This window comes from Fukomys damarensis, unplaced genomic scaffold (genome assembly GCF_012274545.1).
Source record: "Fukomys damarensis isolate Sample0158 unplaced genomic scaffold, DMR_v1.0_HiC HiC_scaffold_23, whole genome shotgun sequence".
NCBI lineage: Eukaryota > Metazoa > Chordata > Mammalia > Rodentia > Bathyergidae > Fukomys > Fukomys damarensis.
In genome coordinates, this window is record NW_022900935.1 from 45,633,607 (window position 1) to 45,642,583 (window position 8,977).

An 8,977-nucleotide genomic window follows, 5' to 3' on the forward strand; every position below is an offset into this window, starting at 1 on the left:
GGGGGGTTTTTTTTTTTTTTTTTTTTTTTTTTTTGTACTGGGAATTGAACTCAGGGCCTTGTGCTTGCCAGGTAGGCACTTATGCTACTGAGCTACATTCCTGGCCTGCTGTGATAGTTTTTTTGATGCTGATTACTTTTGTAAATTTTCACTTTGCTCTGGGTTTGGGAGCCATTTGGTTCTTTCAGGTCTCACTCTTAGGTCTTCATGGGAAGAATAAAGCAGCATTTAATCTGAGGCAATGTCTGCCCCACTCCACCTCACATGAGCCTGCATGGGGTAAGAGAGAGAAAACCACCAACCCTCAACCAGCAGTAGGCAGAGAACCCTGGTATCTTAAGTTGGAGGCCACATGGGTGCTGTCTGGAGTTCAGTGTTGCACTGGGGCCTCCTCTCTGCCAGGCACTTTCCTCAAAGGCAGAAAAGCAGCACAGTTCTCACAGTCCGTGTCCGGTGTCCTCAAACAGTGTGGCCTGTTAAAGGAGGCCCTCCTCAGTGCTCTCTCCGGCCCCTACTCTTTCCTGACTCTATTCTTTCTTACTGGCCTCACCACCAGGAGCTCTCCTGATCCGTTACCTACAGCCTGCAAGGTGCACACAGGACCCTGATTTCTCCTTGATTTGATTGTCACCGAGCAGTCTCTGTGCCAGACTGGATGCCAGCCTAGGAGACCAGGTAAGCAACCCTTCCTTTGGAAGCTCCAGCCTTGCACACAGAGCAGTGCTGTGGCTCCCTCTGTTGACACTGCTCATCCTCAGCACCTGGTCCAAACCATCTTCCTTCTGGAATCCTTCCTTGGCTCCCCTGGTCAGAATGAGTCCTATTCTTTGAGCTTCTGAACTTTCTGGAACTTGGCACTCTGGCTGTCATAGGAATCCTGACTTCCTAACTGAAACAGAATCCCAAAGGGGTCCCTCTGGGCTTGGGGCCGCTGGCACTCAGGCATCTTCATCAGAGTCCTCTGCTGGAAGAACAGACTAGAGATTTGGTAGGACCCACAGGGACAACTGCCACAATGCTGCCACTGTAGGTGTGCCAGGTGCCCCGAGGCCCAGAGGCTCTGCCCCACTTACCTGCAGATTCTCACCACAAATGAACCTTCCCTCAGGGCCTGCCTGGCCCCTCCCTTGGAGGCCCACTTACTGCTTCTGTGCCAGTTCCTCTCCCTGTGTTTCACCCTACATTTCTGACCCTCTAGCCCCTTGCCCTGAGATGCAAACTCTCCATTTTGTAGCCTCCCTGCCCTGGTTGCCACACCTACTCCCCAGCTCCTAGATGCCTCCCTCTGAGGCCTGGCCCCAAGGCTATGAGTACATACACATAGAACCCCATGCACATTGTCTCATAGACCAGAGCACACAGCAGATGGGCCCTGGCCAGGATGTGCACAAACACAAAGACAATTTACTTGGGTTTTTCTCATCCAGTTCTGGAATCCCTAATGGGGAACTTCAACCCCTGTGTAGTTGCCTGTAGACTGATTTCATTTATCACTGGCCAAGGATGAGTAATTTTATTGTGAGCACATTTCAGGGTGATAGATGAGGGAGTGGGCAGTTGATCACCCTGCTGCCTTCCCCCTTAGAGAGGAAGACTGGAAGGAGACACCTGCCTTCTTATAAAAGCAGGGTGGCCCAGGACAGGGAGGAGAAGGTGGCCAGCAAGACCAGTGGGAATGGGTGAGGCAGAGGACGTACACCAGATCTTCTTGTCCAGGTCTCTGAGTGGAACATGAGGCAGAGTCCAAGAAGAGGTAGCTGACCCCCAAATTCTGCCCAGAGCTGATGTCCAGAGGGCCCTATGTGGTGGGAAGATGGGAGACAGGCAGCGTGTGGATTTGTTGTCTAGACAGAAAAATGTGGGCACACTTTTCTGTAAAATCCACCTGTTTTTTTGCAGACCTGACATTTGTCATCAGCTTCTCCCCATGTCAGTATTTTTAAGAGGGTCTTTCTCATTAGTGCAAACATACCCACATTTCTCAAAGTAACAGATGCTATATGCCATTGAAGGCCTTGGTTGTGGGTTTTCTGAAGCCTCATCCTGGGATGGAGCTGCTTCCACTGGCCCAGCCACAGTAGGGTGGTAGTCTAGGGCTTGGCAGGCTGGAACCAGAAGGCATAGGTGCCCAAGGAACAAGCCCACCCACCCTTTCTGTTGTGGTAAGTGAGGTTCCTGGGGTTTAGGAGTGCAAAAGAGACTTATCTCCCTCTGTCCACGAAGGGAGCAAGTATGCTCAACCAGCCTCAGCCCTCACTGCTATCAGAGAGGGGAACCACATGGCCAGACAGGTTATCTCCTGGCTGGACATCAGGACAGATGGATTCAGCCTTGCAGGAGTGAGCCTCCCTTGGGAGGTGTGACTACTATTGTCACCATGGTTGAGAAGCCTGAGAGACAGTGGATGGTGATGCAAGGGGGCACTGGTGCTGGAGTGGAGCTGTCCCCAGGCAGCCAGGCAGCATCCCTGGAGGCTGCTGGCAACACAACTGAAGTTCATCCACTGGCAGCTTCCCCGGAGGCCACTAACCTAGAGGCCCCCACCCATTGCTGCAGCTTAGTCCTTCCACCCTCAGTAGAGGCACTGTGGCTGTTGCAAGTGGGCAGTGGCCAAGATCCCGTGGGGAAGCCACAGCCAGTGTCTGTTGGAGTTGCAAGCACAGGAGGAGGGAGGCTCAGACAGGTCCTCTGGCCTAACCCAGCCACTGAGGACACCACCCCACCCTGCCTCTCTTCCAGGTTCTGCAGCCAGTGTCACAGGGATACAATGAGGACACATCAATAGTCACACAGCTTCTGCTAGAGTTTTCAGTGTGCTGGGAACCCTGCTGCTTCTCTGTGCACAAACCATGAAGCTGACTGTTACTACCTGCTGAAACAGAGGCTCTGAGGGGCCAGGGGCTGGCCATAGACCTGGAGAAGAAGCCCGGCAAATTTTGCCTCTGTCAGGGCTACCCTCCACCCACTGCCCTACCTGCCTCCTACCCTCCTGTCCCCTTCTCATCTTCCACTGGTTCTCTTACCCTCCTCCACTCCTTCCCAACAGATTGTACAGGGAGGTGACATGGCTGTGGGGAGATTCAGGATCCCCAGGGCCAGTGAGGAGGGTCTGTGGCCAAAGGATCTTTGTGGCGGGGGGATGTCTGTGGTTCCCTTAGGGGGAAGAGTCAACTCCAAACATACAGAGAAAATGAACTGCAGCAGTTGACCCTAACCCCTACCTCTCCTTAACCCTTGAGGGGCTGAGGGAGAGACAATGAACCAAGGCCCTCTTGCTCACTGTGAAACTGCTCTGGCTGTCACACAGACTGGCATTCTAACTATAGAAAGGCAACTTTTTACCACTGCTAAAAAAAAAAAAATACTGTAAGCAACAGAAACATTTTTGATAAGCTCAGAATGACAGACAAACCTTAGAACCACTGTAGATTTCACTGGGGACAGGAAAAATGAGGTGGGCTCCTGGGCTCCTCTATTGCCTGTAACTGCACCCCAGACTTGGACTGGGGACTGAAGCTTGGTCATTGGTCCCTAGGCCCGAGAGTCACTGCAACAAGGATGTGGCAGACAACTGGGGCTCTGGGTTCTGTCTGTGGCTGGGTGGGAAGGGGAAAGCCAGCTAAATTTCCAGCATCTTCCCAATGGATTCTCCCTTGGTTGTGACCCAGGAGCCATGCTAAGTGGAAGGAGTGGCCATTTGTGGACCTAGAGAATGCTCCCCCTATTTGCTTAGCAAGAGAGAATTGAGGACAAGAAATAGAATACTGAAGCAGGTGGGAATGCTGGCCTCTGCCTGCACACAGCACTTTCTGCAGTAGGAAGGTAATCCGCCTGAACTTATGTGGAGGAGGCATGGTCCAAAAGATTGACCACTTAAGATGGCTGAGACCCAGCTGAAGCCAGCCTCTTATGCCTTGGTCAGAGCCCAGGGGAGAGAGAGCCAACACATTTGAGACCCAACACACTCAATGAAGACATCTGGGCACATTCCCTTTAAGACCCCTCTGAAATTCCACCTAAAGAGAGGCTACCCCTTCCCTCCCAAGCAGGCTGGGGTGGGCCATGCTGGGTGGATCATGCAGAACAGCGGAACCTCTTTCTCCACCCAACCTGCTCCTTCTGGCCAATAGACCTATAAAGAGCTTAGGTACCTAGGGATGGGTTGCCATGGTGAAGGATACCCTTGACACTGGCGAGAGTCAGCAAGTTGGGGGAACCCCCTACTCAGAGGGCAGTGAGACACTCCCAAGGTGCTGTTCCTAGAGGTCCAACTAGGAGGCTAGAGAGAGACAAGAAAGGGAAGAGAGAGTCAGGGAAACTCAAGTTCTGGCATAGCTGGGGAGAAACTGACCATATATTCAAGGGCCTGGGGTCTGCTTTAGTGGTGGGGGTCAAAGTGCAGGAGGGCCCCCAAAACAAGCTCAGCCTCAGGTAGAAAGAGAAAAACCCGGCATCATTCAGAGGGAAGGAAAGCCTGATGGGCAGGGCCTGGGGTGTCAGTCAAAGAGAAAGAAAGGTGGGGTCCCAGTGATGCTTCAGAGAGACAGAGGGCAGGCACCGAAGTCCTTGCTGAGTGGCTGGAGCCACAGTGGGTCATCAGGGTCCCCTCTGGGAGTGATGCCACCCAAGAGTCAGAAAGGGCTTCCACAGTGTGGGGTGGGGCTTGGGAGAGGGAGATGAGGTGAAGAGGAAGGTGTGGACATAGAGTGGAGGCGGCTGCTGGTGGATGTGGGAAAGGCTGTGTGCCTCTCTGTAAGGGTGGCTGGGCTGGTGTCCCAGACACAGCTTGTAATGCAGGCCAGAGCTGACTGACTGGGCATCTGAGCACTGGACACATACAGATGACTAGGTTTGAAAATTTTTTTTTAGGGCCAGGGATTTAGCTCAGTGGTTCGGCCACCTTCCTTGAAAGTGCAAGGACCCAAGTTCGATCCCTGTACTTAAAAGTAAAAATAAATTAATAAAAAAATTTTTTTTTGGTACAAGGAATTGAACTCAGGGTCTCAAGCTTGTCAGGCAGGCTCTGCACCACTGAGCTACATCCCCTGCCCTAAAAAATGTTTATTGAGATGAAGTTCATATAAAGTTAACCATGTTAAAATGAACAATTCATTGGTATCTTGCACTCACAATGTTGTGCAACCTTAAGCTGCTACGTCCATTGAGTTACCCCCTATAATCCCTCTCCTTTGACTCCTCATAAACACTAATCTATTTTCTGTCTTTGTGGAGTTGTTTTCCTAGACATTTTTTTCTAAATGGAATCGTGTACTATGTGCCCTTTTGTGTCAGGCTTCTTCCACTGATTACAATGTTTCCTGGGCTCATCCACACTGAAGTGTGTGTCAGAGCCTTGATCCCTTCATGGCTAGACCACACTCCATCAGATGAATGCCTTGCTCATCACTCATTGGTTGCTGGGCTTTTTGGTCACTTCCATGCTGGCTGTTGTAAGTGGCACTGCTGTGAACTCCACAGTTGTGTATTTGCTTGAGCATGAATTTTCAGTTCTTTTGGGAATAGGCCTAGGAGTGACACTGTGGGGTCATCTGGTACTGTAATTCTGTGCTTAAGTTTTTCTTTTTTTTGTGGTGCTGGGATGGAATCCAGGATCTTGTTAGGCACGTGCTCTACCTCTGACTTACATTCCCAGGTCTTTTTACTTTGAAATAGGTTCTAAGTTGTCCAGGCTGGGCTTGAACTTGTGAACTGAGTAGCTGGGATCACACTTGTGTGCTAGCAGGCCTGGCTGTGCTTAACTTTTTTTTTTGGTACCAGAAATTGAACTCAGAACCTTGCACTTGCAAGGCAGGCGCTATGCCACTGAGACAATCCCCACCCTGTGCTTAACTTTTTGAAGAGACCCTTCTGTCATACTTCACGTTTTTATCAGCAATGCAGGAAGGTTCTAACTTCTCCATATTTGTTAACACCTATTATTTTTCTTTATAAAGATTCTGGAGGACATGGAGTGGCACATGGCTTGTTTATTTTGTATTTATTTTCTCTATTGTCAGAGGCTTCAGAAGTCAGGGGATGGGATGGGCAACAGTTTTGGGGGCTCCACTATCCCCCTGGAGGGGCTTGTGAGGCTGGGCCACTTGTGGAGGGACATGAGCGCTGATGTTCACCATGTTGCTCTAGGCCTCTGTCCCTTCATAGTTGGGTCTTGGAAACCAGGCTGGTTCCCAGATGAACAAAACAGCCAGGTCTGCAAATTTGCACCTGTGGCCACAAAGTCCATGCTGCTTCTCACAGAGAGGGCAAGGGATCTGGAGCAGATGTCAAGACCCGATTTCTACAGACCAATCCTTCCCGGAACATGCATCCCTTTACAAGAAAATAACCCAGTACTCAGGGAGCTCAACCACAGTTACAATGAAGCCTGTCATTGATATCCATACACAGCTTGGAATGGCTGCTTAGGGAGCCCAGCCCTATACTACAGGAATCCCAGAGGGTAGAATGGTGCTTTGAGAAGCTCAGTGACCCTTGGTGGTGGTGTGTGAGCCAGGCCCTGGGAGCTGGTGACTGTGGGTCAGAGCCTGCACATCTAGGGAGAGGCTGGGGATGGGCATCATGTGCAGGCAGTGCCCTGAGGGCCAGTAGCCAAGCCTCAGGCTGTTTCTCAGGGCCTGTAGGGGTGAGCAGAAAGGCAGGAGGTGGGGACATTTTCTCCACAGCAGGCTGGAGGGAGGGTTGTCAGGCTGACTGATAGAGGGAAGGAAGGGGCCAGCCCTGGTGGGGAGATATCTGTGTGCATCTACTGGATCCAAATGCTGTCTCTCCCCCTTCATGCAGCTGCATTCAGCTCTCCACAGGCCTCCAGAAAAGGGCCTGAACATAGTTGGGACAAGAACCTGAGACTAGAACGCAGGGGCACAGTGCTCACCTCTGTCCGCTGAGCTTTTCTGAGCCTCCTCTGCTTGACTTGGTGATTATTCCCATTGCTCTGACTGGTCTCTGTCAGGTGATACAGTGACAGGAGACACAGGCTGCAGAAAGTGGCTATGTGCAGGCTGAGGAGCTCCCAGCATTCCCACCTGCTTCAGTAGCCTGTTTCTCATCTTCAATTCTTTCTTGTCCACAGCCACATCTGCCTTGCTGAGAGAGCCATCATTTGCAGCCACAGCTCCTTCCAAGCTTTTCTGGCTAAGATCTTGGGCCTGGTCACTGGCTTGGCTACTCTTCCCTCTGCTGGCCAGATGTGTATTTGCAGAATGAGGAAATGACTGGATGTCTGCCTCTCCTTGGACAAGCTAACTTCTAACTTCTGCTCAGCTGGATTTCCACTTCCCAGCCCAGTATTCAACCTTGTCTTTGACATAAGAAACATTATGGCCATGCCCTCACCCTGGGAACCCTGCTCCAAGGAATCCCTGAGAGGCCCACATGACCAGGCCTGTCAACACTACAGGACAGCTCGGTGGAGGTAGAGCTCCATGGACCTGTCTAAGGTGGGACTGGGATCATGGCCAAAAGAACTTGACAGAGCCCTAGAATAGCCCCTAAGCCTGGGGCAGCCAGTGAAGCTACACCTTGATTTCTGATCCACAGCAACTGATAATGAGTGCTCTTTACTCTAAGTTTTAAGTTTTAGGGTATGGGACTCTAAAGTGTGTCATGTATCATTGGCATATTTCAAGATGGCTAGACAAACTGCAGATCTCTGCAGCTTCAGGGAGGGCTTTGAAATGCTGTGACAGAGATTGACACCCACCTGAACTGATAAACAGTGGATGCAGGTCTGATGTCTACCCTCTTTCTGCCTGCCTGTTACGGATCTGGCCCAGACAGATGACCACAGGGGTCTGTTGCTGGAAGACTGTCGGGGAAACAGGACAACCCTTGTCCCTCTGTGCCTCCCATACTCTGCATCCTGTGCCACTGCCCTTCCTATATTCTGAGTCCCTGTCTCTTGGTTTGGCTCAGTTATCCTGCCTCATCTCATCCCACTTGTATATGACTCTTGTGCTTAGGGATGAAATAAATGGGCATAATATTTCTCTATTAATCTGTTTTTGTCAGTTTATTCCATAGATCAAAATTATGCAAGCTTTGGTGTGGGGGGTAAGCTTAAAACTCCCCTGCAGGGGTAACTGGTTACATGGCAATAGAAACTAGTCAGGCAAGATGATATTTTGCCACTGCTGAGCCATGAAGATTCCCATTAGGAACACAGAGCTACAGGCTGCATGGGTGTTCAGGGGTAGGAGAGGCTGCGAGCCTGGAGACTGCTGCCAGTCCCTCATTCCTGACACCTCTCCTAATTTATTGCCATCATTAGGGACAGAAAAAGAAGCAACACAGAAACCTTCCTGATCCCAAGGACTGCTTTAGAGTGAAAGAGAAACAAGAAAGCAACTCAGTAAGATAACTCAGGTAGTGATAGTGCTGAGAAGAAAAAAAACCCAGTAGATGTGAGAAAGGGCCTGGGAAGTGAGGGCTTGTTCAGGTTGGATGGTTAAGAAAGTCCTTGCAGAGGAAGTGAGCAGTAAATAGACTTGACAAGACTCTGGACATGGGGTCAACAGTGGAGGAATGTCAGGCTGAAGACCGGGCATCAGGGCAAACATGGTGCCCACCAGGAACAGGCAGGAGGTCCATGTGTCAGAAGCACAGGTCAAAGAACAAACACAGACCATGCAAGGTGGCTGGGGTCTGCCCTCGGAATGCAGGCTGAGGCTCAGGGGTACACTAGAAGGACTCCACCCAGACAGCTGGTCTGCTTGTGGTTCTTATTACCAGCAGATACAGACTAAAGTTAGCAAGGGGAAGAGATAGATATGTAGTCAAGATCAAGGCTCCAGGCCCCATGGAGTCCTGCCCAACAACCTCATTGTCCCCTCCTGCTTCTCTGTGGATGTGGAGGTGCTAGTGGCAGGTGAATATGCAACAGAGCTGAGAGAGCTGGTCTGGGACAAAGATGCACGTGAAGGACATCAGTGAGCTGAAAGCATGGGTGACTGAAGCCATG

At 50.9% G+C, this 8,977-nt stretch overlaps 1 long non-coding RNA gene across 2 annotated transcripts in view; it reads left to right on the top strand.

Annotated features, from left to right (window-relative positions):
* Nucleotides 1-7,977, top strand: part of LOC104864601 — an 8,534-nt gene extending 557 nt beyond the window's left edge. The window contains exons 1-4 of one of the 2 annotated variants that reach the window (XR_780947.2): nucleotides 67-675; nucleotides 2,740-3,822; nucleotides 6,802-6,934; nucleotides 7,091-7,977. This is a non-coding gene — a long non-coding RNA (uncharacterized LOC104864601). Of the gene's footprint in view, nucleotides 1-66; nucleotides 676-2,739; nucleotides 4,872-6,801; nucleotides 6,935-7,090 lie in introns of those variants that run through there. The other variant, XR_780948.2, reaches the window with a different exon arrangement.
* The last annotated feature ends 1,000 nt before the right edge of the window (nucleotides 7,978-8,977 follow it).